General features: G+C 41.9%; 2 protein-coding genes across 3 annotated transcripts in view; one reads left to right on the forward strand and one right to left on the reverse strand.

The window, feature by feature from the left end:
* Positions 1-12,166, reverse strand: part of ATXN1L (ataxin 1 like) — a 97,989-nt gene that overhangs the window by 71,725 nt on the left and 14,098 nt on the right. Inside the window, exons 2-3 of one of the 2 annotated variants that reach the window (XM_054534070.1) lie at positions 11,636-11,755; positions 4,411-4,532 (exon numbers count right to left, since the gene is read on the reverse strand). The gene's annotated coding sequence lies outside the window, so the exon portion shown is untranslated. The remainder of the gene's footprint in view (positions 1-4,410; positions 4,533-11,635; positions 11,756-12,166) is intronic. The other variant, XM_054534071.1, reaches the window with a different exon arrangement.
* The window catches only part of AP1G1 (adaptor related protein complex 1 subunit gamma 1), a gene marked incomplete at its 5' end in the record, with an annotated part of 80,010 nt that overhangs the window by 22,759 nt on the left and 45,085 nt on the right, over positions 1-12,166 (forward strand).

Raw genomic sequence — 12,166 nt, forward strand, 5'->3', positions numbered from 1 at the left:
CATCTCTCTATATTTTCTAAGATTCATTTCTTTAATATGTTTAAATAGAATGTGCTTTTAAGGTTAGGTGGCATTTGGGGGTATTTTGGGACTTAATTATTTGATAAAATATTTAATTCTTAGAAAGTGTAAATGCTCGAGAAAACTGTGCTAAAATTTTATCATAAAATATTTTTCTGAATGGGACTGGGAATCATAATTTTAAGTTCATATTCTGTTTCCTCTGTTTGAATGAGTCACCATCTTGTTCATATCAGTAATTTGGTACCTCATCCATTGGAATTACCTTTATAATATGCCTGTAAAAGGTTCATATCTAGATTTTGTCACCTGCACATGTGATCACAGTGCCATTTTCATTTAGTGTATAATAATAGCCACTTTTTTTTTTTTTTGAAATGGAGTCTCGCCCTGTTGCCCAGGCTGGAGTGCAGTGGTGTGATCTCGGCTCACTGCAAGCTCCGCCTCCTGGGTTCACGCCATTCTCCTTCCTCAGCCTCCCTAGTAGCTGGGACTACAGGTGCCTGCCACCATGCCCGGCTAATTTTTTTGTATTTTTAGTAGAGATGGGGTTTCACTGTGTTAGCCAGGGTGGTCTCGATCTGACCTCGTGATCTGCCCGCCTCGGCCTCCCAAAGTGCTGGGATTACAGGCGTGAGCCACCATTCCCGGCCCACTTTTTTTTTTTTTTTGAGACAGGGTTTCGCTCTTGTCACTCAGGCTAGAGTACAATGGCACAATCTTGGCTCACTGCATCCTGTGCCTCCCAGGTTCAAGCGATTCTCCTGTCTCAGCCTCCTGAGTAGCTGGGATTACAGGCGCCTGCCACCATGCCCGGCTAATATTTGTATTTTTAGTAGAGACAGGGTTTTACCATGTTGGCCAGGCTGGTCTCAAACTCCTGACTTCAGGTGATCCACCTGCCTTGGCCTCCCAAAGTGCTGGGATTACAGGCGTGAGACACCGCGCCCAGCCTGCAGCCACTCTTTAATTGCATTTTATTTGTTAGATGCCGTATTCATTATGGTAACCAGTAGTGCATGTAGCTATTGACCTCTTGGAATGTGGCTACTTCAACTGAGGTGAATCCTAAAGGAAAATAAGGTTTTTTTTGGTACTTGATTTAGCTAATGGAAAACTTTTTTTTTTTTTGAGATGGTGTCTTGCTCTTGCCCAGGCTGAAGTGCAGTGGCACGATCTCGGCTCATTGCAGCCTTCACTACCCAGGTTCAAGCGATTCTCCTGCCTCAGCCTCCTGAGTAGCTGGGCTATAGGCACCCGCCACCACACCCGGCTAATTTTTGTATTTTTGGTAGAGACAGGGTTTCACCATGTTGGCCAGACTAGTCTTGAACTCCTGACCTCAAATGATCCACCGTCTTGGCCTCCCAAAGTGCTGGGATTACAGGTGTGAGCCACCACACCCAGCCTAGTTATTGGAAGACTTTTAAATATGTTTTAAACAACTTGGGTATGTGAGTCTACTTTATAAATAGTAAATTTTATGAAATCTAAATACAGTTCAGCTATTTCTTTTTTTTTCTTTTTAGTTTAGCTATTTCTGATGAAAATGTACAAATTGAGATGTGCTGTAAGTGTAAAGTACATACTGTATATAGAAGCTTTAGTGCAAAAGCAAGTGTAAAATACCTAATTATAATTTTTGTGTTGATCATATGTTGAAATGATATTTTAGATATATTGATTAAAGAATATTATTAAAACTAATTTCACCTTTTTAAAACTTTTTACTGCAGTATCTAGTATGGTCCTGATAGAAATAAAATACAAGCTACTAGAAATTTAAAAATTTCTAGTAGCTATATTTTAAAAGTCTTAAGTTTTGCAATAAAACTTAAGGGGTAGGATGGACACGGTGACTTATGCCTGTAATCCTGGCACTTTGGGAGGCTGAGGTGGGTAGATCACCTGAAGTCAGGAGTTTGAGACCATCCTGGCCAACATGGTGAAACTCTGTCTCTACTAAAAATACAAAAATTAGCCAGGCGTGATGGTGGGCACCTGTAATCCCAGCTACTCGGGAGGCTGAGGCAGGAGAATCACTTGAACCTGGAAGGTGGAGGTTGCAGTGAGCCGAGATCATACCATTGCCCTCCAGCCTGGGCGACAAAGCGAGACTCTGTCTCAAACAACAACAAAAAAATATCTTAGCCCTGCCTTGCTGTACAAAGGATTTGAGATGGCATAAACTACCAGCATCTACATTAAAGAGAAAAAGAATAGTAAAAATTAAGAGTTGGAAAAAGGAAGCTTTTAGAGCGTAAGGCCAGTGTAGTTGCTGTTGGCGTGACAGCTAAGGCAAGAAAAGAGACAGTCAGCTCTTAGGTAATTGTTATTGCCAAGATGGAAGAGCAAAACTGCAGAGAACCAGACTGCCTGCATGTGACTTCTGGCTTTGAGCAAGATCTTTAACCTTTCTGTGTCTCAGTTTCCTCATCTGTAAAATGGGGACAATCTTAATGCCCACTTCATAGTGTTATTATGAAGATTAAGTTAGAAGTGTTCGACACATTTTGTATATAAAAAGCCTCAAATGTTATGCATTTTACCATTTCCTAAAGGACAGCAATGTTTTTTGAAGCACTGAATTCCAAGAGATTTTTTTATATGGACCTTTTGTCTAGGAGTCTCTTAATAATGTAAGAGACAGTATCCTCAGCATTTTTATAACAAAAGTGGTGATAGATTTCCTGTAGTGTGTGTAACCTTTTGCGTGTGTAGGTTAAGCACAACCCAGAAATATTAGTGAATTTTCTAAAGATAAGTAGGTAGATTGCAGGAGTAGAAAACTGGTGGCTCGGGGCCAAATTCTTCCAGAGATGTGTTCTTTTTTGTCCTGTATGGTATTTAAAATTGTTTCTGCCAGTACATTAAAAAAAAAAAAAAAAAAAAAGAATTTCCATAGAAATCTGGGTTTCTAGTTTCTCTTAGAAACATAATAAGATTTGTGGAATGGAAATCTACATTTCCATATGTCAGTAGTATGCTGCTTTTAGGCTGGGCCTGATTCTGTTTTTCCTCAGTTCTAGCCTTGCTTGCCATACCCAATTACCTGTGTAGGATATTCTTCCCTTCCATCTGTGTAGCATAGGACTGCACTTCTTTAGCTTCTCTAAATTTTACAGTGTTCTCCGTAGAGTCTTATGCATCTTTTTAAAAAATGTCCCTTAAAACACAGGATTTTTAAGTCTTAACACATCTTTGGAGAAATATATTTGTAGATTCTTTAGAGCTCTTGTTTCTGTTGCAAATAGTATCCTTTAAAATTTTAAATAATTATGTTGTAGATCTATAGTGATATAATTGATTTTTAAAAATATTTATCTACTTTGCCACATTATTGAACTTGGTTCTAAGAGTCTCTGTGGACGTCATTGTTTCCATGTAGTCAATACTACTATTGTCTGCAAACAATGGCAGTTCTTTTTTTTCCTTTGATATCCTTATACATTTTCTTATTTTCTTATTACACTGTACAGGTAGTACATTATTGCAAATAAGTGATGATAATAGCCACTCTTGTTAAAGCCGTAAACAAATGCTCTACAGTAATATGTGGGTGACTGTCATAGGGTTTAGTAGACACGCTTTCTCACATTAAGGAATTTTTTCTTAAAAAAAAGTACTTAAGCTAGTACTATTCCTTGAAAAGCCTCAGAATTAATGACCAGACCAGAAGCAATGAGCTATCCTTAAGCCTAGATTGTGGTCTCCAAATACTATTTTCAGCCCGTTGGAAAGATGGCTGATCCCAAATCCAGGGTAAGGAAATGTACAAAATAAGCTTGAACGATGTTACTATGCCAGAAAGCAAGAAAGACTGCAAAGATCATGTCAAAAGTTTCAGTAGTCACCAGAAGAGGCAGTCATACCCCCAAAAGAGATAATTTGAGTATTAATAAGAATAATAATTGGCCGGGCATGGTGGCTCATGCCTGTAATCCCAGCACTTTGGGAGGCCGAGGCGGGCAGATCACAAGGTCAGGAGTTCAATACCATCCTGGCCAACATGGTGAAACTCCATCTCTACTAAAAATACAAAAATTAACCAGGTGTGTTGGCAGGCACCTATTAATCCCAGCTACTCAGGAGGCTGAGGCAGGAGAATCGCTTGAACCCGGGAGGTGAAGGTTGCAGTGAGCCAAGACTGCGCCACTGCACTCCACCCTGGGCAACAGAGCGAGACTCCATCTCAAAAAAAAAAAAAAAATAATAATAATAATAATAATTGTAGGCTGGGTGCGGTGACTAAACCTGTAATCTCAGTCTTTTGTGAGCCTGAGGCGGGCAGATTGCTTGAGCTCAGGAGTTCGAGACCAGCCTGACCAACATAGTGAAACCCCATCTCTACTAAAAATACAAAAATTAGCCGGGCATGGTGGCAGATACCTGTAATCCCAGGTATTCCGGAGGCTGAGGCTTGAGAATCGCTTGAACCTGGGAGGCGAAGGCTGCAGTGAGGCAAGATCGTGCCACTGCACTCCATCCTGGTTGGCGGAGTGAGACTGTGTCTATAAAAAAAAGGATAATAATTGTAATTGATTGAAATAAACATTTATATTGCCTTTCCTTAGCAATAGTATGGCCTTCCTTTTATGTAGAGAAGTTTCTTCTTAGAGCTGTAGTCCAACTGATAAATAAAGGAATGAGTTAGAATATAATCATTTTGCAACCCATGATGATCATCAGTGCTGCTAATGTCACAAAAGAGAGACGACTACCAAAAATAATTATACGCCTCCTGATGAAAGTTCATACCACTGGCTCTAAGTGGTGCATATTTGCAAAATGAGATCACAACAGAACAAAGCAAAACCTGAAAAATCTGAATTTGATCAAGCCTCCTTAGGTATATAACCTAGATAAATTTTCCAGTATACAAAGACATGTATGTATAAGAGTATTCATTTCAGCAGTGTTTCTAATAGGTAAAGCATTGCAAACAATCTGTTTGTCCTCAAATAATAGGTAAGTTTATATTCAAAAGTGGGATACTATGTAGCAGTGAGTTATGACTGAATTAGAACTTCTTGTCTTGATGTGAGTAATACTCAAAGCTGTTGAGTGAAAAGAGTAGGAATACAGTTTGATATTTGTTTAAAGTTTAAAACATTTAAAACCACCTGTCTCTCCATGTGTAGTAAGAATATATGGCATGGCAGTCATGAGCAGCAGTTTAGGGTTTTGATTACTTCTGGGATGGAGAAATGAGATTGAGGCCCAGTACACAGAGGGCTTCAGTTGAATTTGTAGTGTTAAAAACTTAAATAGGGTGAAATGTTAAGATTTGATAAAGCTGCTTGGTGGGTCAGTGACAGTTACGTGATTTTTATGTATTTTGAGTGGAATATTTCATAATTTTCTCAAAAGAAAAAATTGGATTCACTAGGAATGTCAGGTTTTTGTTTTTTGTTTTTCTGCCAGAAGAATGAAAAAACAGACTCTAGTCTATATAGATTTTATGTTGTCAGGCCTACATGGTGGTAGTGCAGTTGTAACAAGCTTGCTTTTCAAAAATGATGATTTTAGGTGTGTGTGTATAAACCAGGCAGTTATTTCTGAATATTAAAAAGAAATAGGTTGGATATGGTGGCCCATGCCTATAATCCCGCACTTTGGGAGGCCAAGGCAGAAGGATCATTTGAGGACAGGAATTCAAGACCAGCCCAGGTAACATAGTGAGACCTCATCTCTACAAAAGTAAAAAGTTAGGGCTGGGTACAGTGGCTCATGCTTGTAATTCCAGCACTTTAGGAGGCTGAGGCAGGCGGATGGCCTGAGCTCAGGAGTTTGACACTAGCCTGGGCAATATGGTGAAACCCTGTCTTTACTAAAATACAAAAAATTAGTTGGGCATGGCACCGTGCACCTGTAGTCCCAGCTACTCGAGAGGCTGAGGCAGGAGAATCATTTGAACCTGGGAGGCGGAGGTTGCAGTGAGCCGGGATCACGCCACTGCACTCCAGCCTGGGCGACAGAGCGAGACTCCAGCTCAAAAAAAAAAAAAAAAAGTAAAAAATTAGCCTCATGTCGTGGCACATGCCTATAGTTGTAGCTACTTGGGAGGCTGAGGCAGGAGGATGGCCTGAGCCCAAGAGTTAGAGGTTACTAACTGTGAACTAACAGTGAACTGTGATCATGCCATTGTACTCCAGCTTGGGCGGTATAGCAAGACCTGTCTCTAAACAAAAAAATAAAATAAATAAAGGTAACTTTTAAAAAGGTCTACCCAATCAGTTGCAGGCCTGTTAATATTTACAGAATTTTAATTGCATCTTTTCATTAAGGTGATTGTTCATATCATAAAGGTGCAATTTTTTTTTTTTTTTTTAATTAAGAGACAGGATCTTACTGTCACTCAGGCTGGAGTGCAGTGGTGCAATCATAGTTCACTGCAGCCTTCAGCAGGAGGTTCAAGCGATCCTGCGGCCTGAGCCTCTTGAGTAGTTGAGACTACAGGCGCATGCCACCACGCCTGGCTGATTTAAAAAAATTTTTAAACCAAATTTTAAGACAAAACTTTGTTTAAGAAACTTTTGGCCGGCGCGGTGGCTCATGCCTGTAATCCCAGCACGAGGCCAAAACGGGTGGATTGCTTGAGGTCAGGAGTTCAAGACCAGCCTGGCCAACATGGCGGAACCCCGTCTCTACTAAAAATACAAAAATTAGCCGGACACAGTGCTGCATGCCTGTAGTCTCAGCTACTTGGGAGGCTGAGGCAGGAGAATCGCTTGAACCCAGGAGGCAGAGGTTGCAGTGAGCCGAGATCGCACCACTGCACCCCAGCCTGGGTGACAGAGCCAGACTTCGTCTCAAAAAAAAAAAAAAAGAAATTTAAACAAAATTTTTTGTTTTTAAATTTTGTAGAGATGGGGTCTTGCTGGGTTGCCTGGACTTGTCTCGAGCTCCTGGGCTCAAGGAGTCCTCCCACCTCGGCCTACCCAAAGTGCTGGGATTACAGGTGTGAGCAATTTAGATGTGCATCTGACCGTGTGCGAAACTGTTCTAAAAGCTAACAAAATAGGTGCAGCTTTTATCCAGGGGTAACCGGATTAAACATTGATAAGTGGCAACATTTGTACTTGCTACAGGAAAATGTAAAACGGCCAGAAACATGGAAAGTTCTCTTCGTAAAATAGCTTTGAAATTCAAAGAAAATTGTAACATTAAGAGCCATTTGGCGGGGTGTGATTGCTCACACCTGTAATCCCAGCACTTTGGGAGGCCGAGGTGGGCAGATCACTTGAAGCCAGGAGTTTGAGACCAGCCTGGTTAACATGGCAAAACTCCATCTCTACTAAAAACACAAAAATTAGCTGGGGTTGGTGGCATGCATCTGTAGTCCCAGCTACTTGGGAGGTTGAGGCACGAGAACTGCTTGAACGTGAGAGTCAGAGGAGGTTGAATTGAGCCAAGATAGCACCACTGCACTCCAGCCTGGGTGACAGAGTGAGACTCTCCCCACCACTCCCCAAAAAAGAGAGTCATCTAGAAAAACTGTGAAAATTAAATTGTCAGTGTCTACGTCAAATTTACTCCATCAGAATATCGGCAGGGGTGGGGTGGGGGTGGTGGGTGACCCACAGTTTTCAAAACTCTCCTACCTGTTCTGACCAGTTAAGTTTGGGAACCACTTCTTCAGGCACTGTATTTGTTACATAGGGGGCTGAAAACGTCGATCTCTTAGGCTTGTTGCTAATGGCTGACTAGAATGCTTCTGCTGAGAAGAGTTTGAAGTAAAAGTTTTCCGTTAATTGTGTGGAGTTCGGATATAAAAGCTGGACTGCTTACTCTGGTCTTAAGGCGTCTGCTAGAGTTGTGGTTAGAAATGTTTCAGGTAGGTTTTTCAAGTCACTTTAAGTGGAGTAGTAGTACTCCACTGAAATATTTGAGATTGTTACCTAAGGGGCAGATGCATGTAATTGATTACTTTTTTCCTTCTGTTCTTTAACTCATGCAACAGTGTGGAGTTTTGCTTTTGGAGATTTGGAGATTGCTGCGGAAAAATGGATGCCCTCCTTTTGTGTGCATCTCCCCCATTGTACTTTTTTCCCCCAAACCTTTATCTTTCTTTTTCAACATTTGATAACTTTGATAACATTCTTTTTTTTTCCCTTTTTTTTTTCTTTTTTTAAAGACAGAATCTTGATTTGTTGCCCTGGCTGGAGGGCAGTGGCGCGATCTCAGCTCACTGCAACCTCCTCCTCCCGCTTTCAAGTGATTCTCCTTCCTCAGCCTCCCGGGTAGCTGGGATTACAGGCGCACGCCGCCACGCCTGGCTAATTTTTTGTATTTCAGTAGAGACAGGGTTTCACCGTGTTGCGCAGGCTGGTCTAGAACTCCTGAGCAGGCAATCCACCCACCTCGGCCTCCCAAAGTGCTAGGATTACAGGTGTGGGCCACTGCGCCCTGCCTTGATAACATTCTTAAAGATTAAACATGGTATGTTCTCAGCACTATTGCTGGCCACTTAAGTATAAAGTGTGATCAGAGTTAATCCATCACTGGAGAGTATATATCAGATGCTATTTCCAGTCATATAACCTTATATTTTCCCTTAGATTTGTCACCTTCAAAAAGCAAATGCTTGTTTTTGTATAAATGGAATATTGAAATAATGCTTGCCCCTTTAAATTTCAGTTTTTCTTTTTGCTGTTTAGTTTTTAGGTAAGGTTTTTTTTTGTTGTTGTTGTTTGTTTTGTTTTTCCACCTCTTCTCTGTGCCTGCTGCACACAGAGGGAGAGGGCAAATTTTAGGTATGTCTTAAACAAATGTTACAAAAAACAGCTTGTATTCATCAGTCACTGGTGACTTAGTGTGACTATCTTAAAACTTGACCCGACTGAGCAGCCACTGCTGCCGCCGCCACTGTCACAATGCCAGGTTCTGGTCTCAGCCACCCTCCACTGTCCAGGGCCCCTCTGTCTTGGCCCTGGGACCCTAGCTCCCTGCCAGCCCCAGTCCTAGCACCATGTTGGAGAAAAGCGTGGAGGCAGTGGCTGAGTTGGGCACCAAGGACCTGAAGGAGAAGGTGGAGGAGAAGGCAAGCCAGAAAGAGTGAAAGAAAGAAGTGGTGGAGGAGGAGGAGAACGGGCCCAAAGAGGAAGAAGGAGATGATGAAGGGCTCGAGCTGAAGAGAGCTGCCGAAGAGGAGGATGAACCGGATCCCTAGCAGTAGAAGACAGAATGGGGCATCGGCATGACCTCCTGCCAACAGGCTGGGGATGGGAGGCCTCTCTCGGCCTGGAGGTTGTGGTGGGAGCAGACAAGTCTGGCCACTCTTCACCTGGCTCCTTGCTATGGGCCCTGCACCAGAGCCGCCACCCTCTTCTTTCTCCCCAGCTTTCTCATTTCCGCCTCTCCAGACACTGACCCCTCCACCCTCACTCTGCCATTGTTCCACCTGCTGACCTGCTCCATCTGAGCTCCCCAGCTGGCCCCCAGTTGCTCCTCTCTGTTTTCTTCTTGCCTCCCTCCCGCTTCCCCCACCCTCTGGTAGCCTCTCCTGCCTAACCTCTGCATCCCCTAGCCTCATGTCCTGCCTCATCCGTATCCTGCCTGGGATCTCCCTCAGATCCCCTCCTCTCAGACAGCGCCAGACTGGGGGTGGGCTGGGGTTGGGGCCAAACCCCACAGCTGCTCCCCTCCCCTCCCTTTTTGGTATAGGTTTTTTTTTTTTTTTGTAAACAGTTTGGCTCTTTTCCTAGGCTGGAGTGCAGTGGCGCGATCTCAGCTCACTGCAACCTCCGCCTTCAAATTTCAAACAATTCTCCTGTCTCAGCCTCCCGAGTAGCGGGGATTACAGGTGCCCACCACCGCACCTGGCTAATTTTTGTATTTTTAGTAGAAACAGGGTTTCACCATGTTGGCCAGGCTGGTCTCGAACTCCTGATCTCTGGTGATCCATCCACCTTGGCCTCCCAAAGTGCTGGGATTACAGGCGTGAGTCACTGCTCCTGGCCTGCCTTTTTTTGTATAGTTTAATAAGAAATGGTCGTGCAAAAAAAACAAAAACAAAAAAACCACACTTGACCCTAAAACCACAAAGTAGTATTAATGCCTAAGAGTATGTCCTATTCCTAATAAAATATTTTTGGATAATTTGTGTAATGCTTGGAGTTTGTCAGAAGTAAGATTGAATGAGAATGATGAAAACTCTGATATCTGATTCTTGGAACATTTGCTTTCACTACTAAAATACTTATAGAATTATGAAATGAGAAGATTGAAAAACCAGTTTGAAAAACCAGTTTGAAAAAGAGTAAGATTTGTTTGATAATATTTTAGCTTCTGATTTTCTCATTCACCTTAGTAAATTTTCTGTTGACATTGTAAAGATGACTTTCATCAACTTGTTTCAGAAATTGCTGTTTAAATTTAAATTGAATGTGAAGAAGAAAGAGAAGATTTGTTACTTACATAATGTTTTCAATTTCACAAGGCATTTATGTTTTCCTTTTTGATCCTGGTTATTTTCCTTGGAGACTTCTTTGAAATGCTCGTGATAGTATAGTCATTCAGCTAACTTTAGATATTTTTAATGCAGGTACATTGAGAGAACAATTTTTAAATAGCTTGAAACAACTCTGTGGAACTGTTTTACTTTCCTCAATTTCACTTTCGAATTTAGTAGATAAATTCATAATGGAAAGTAGTCTTACGTGATTTTAGCTTCCTGTATACACAGGTATCCATTTGAGCCCCTTTCCTTGGGAGGTATGATTCTAAAGGGGATCATGGTTTTTAAAACTCTTCTTGGTTAGTCTGTCTTGTGTACGCACTTTGAATACTGCTGTAGAGGTAATGTTTTGGCCTTTTCCATGTTTGTCAAGATGGAGTGATAAAGTATGTCAAAGTGATTTTGAAGGTGGTTCAAGAAAGGCCAAGTAGAGGGACAAACTAATTTACAAGAACTCTTAAGCCCTAAGAAGCTATTTCTAACAATGATGTAAAGAAGAAATCATGTAAATCATTTTAGCTTAATTCCACTACTGAGTTTTCCTCTGTTTTTTGTTTTTTTCTGTATTGGATTCCTAAACCCTCACCCTCTCCCATAGTACTTGGATCAAGCTCTGAATGTACTTGGTTCACATACTTTCCACATTATATTAAACTTAGTTATTGCCTCTCACTTTTTAAATTAATTATACGTTCCTCATGGTTAGTATGGGTTGGTGTATTTCTAGTTATTGAGTTTTTTTAAATTCCCAAAATGGAACTATACCTAAAATACACGTTAGGTGCTCATTTAATGTAACTTGGGAATTAAAGTAGGAATTTGGTTTGTTAATCTCTTATAATACTTCTAGTTTGTGTTTGTGTGAATCTGCAAAACTAATGTAAAACTGAGAGATTATTTGAATGGCAAATATCATGGGGCCTTGATAAAATGATCTGTTCTAGAACTTGATTTCTATTAAGATATCCAAAGGTCTTAAATCTTTGCCTTCTAAAAAGATTTAGGTAGTTTGGCTGGGCGCGGTGGCTTAGGCCTGTAATACCAGCACTTTGGGAGGCCGAGGCGGGCGAATCATCTGTGGGCAGGAGTTCGTGACCAGCCTGGCCAACATGTTGAAACCTTGTCTGTTCTAAAAATATAAAAAAAAAAAATTACCTGGGTTCGGTGGTGGGGGCCTGTAGTCCCAGTTACTCGGGAGGCTGAGGCAGGAGAATTGCTTGAACCCAGGAGGTGGAGGTTGCAGTGAGCCGGGATCGCGCCATTGCACTCTAGCCCCTGGGCGACAAGAGCAAAAACCCCGTCTCAAAAAAGAAAGAAAGAAAGAAAGAGATCCAGGTGCGGTGGCTCATGCCTGTGATCCCAGCACTTTGGGAGGCCGAGGCAGGTGGATCGGCAGAGGTCAGGAGTTCGAGACCAGCCTGACCAACATGGTGAAACCCTGTCTCTACTAAAAATTTAAAAATTAACCAGGCATGGTGGCTAATTCCTGTAATCCCAGCTACTCGGGAGGCTGAGGCAGGAGAATGGCTTGAACCTGGGAGGCAGAGGTTGCAGTGAGCCGAGATCATGCTATTGCACTCCAGCCTGGGCAACCAGAGCGAAACTCCATCTCAAAGAAAAGAAAAGATTTAGGTAGTTTGAAACACATTTGTACTTTACTTTAGCCAGCTGGGGACTCTGGGTTAA

This window comes from Pongo abelii, chromosome 18, assembly GCF_028885655.2.
Source record: "Pongo abelii isolate AG06213 chromosome 18, NHGRI_mPonAbe1-v2.0_pri, whole genome shotgun sequence".
Classification (NCBI taxonomy): domain Eukaryota; kingdom Metazoa; phylum Chordata; class Mammalia; order Primates; family Hominidae; genus Pongo; species Pongo abelii.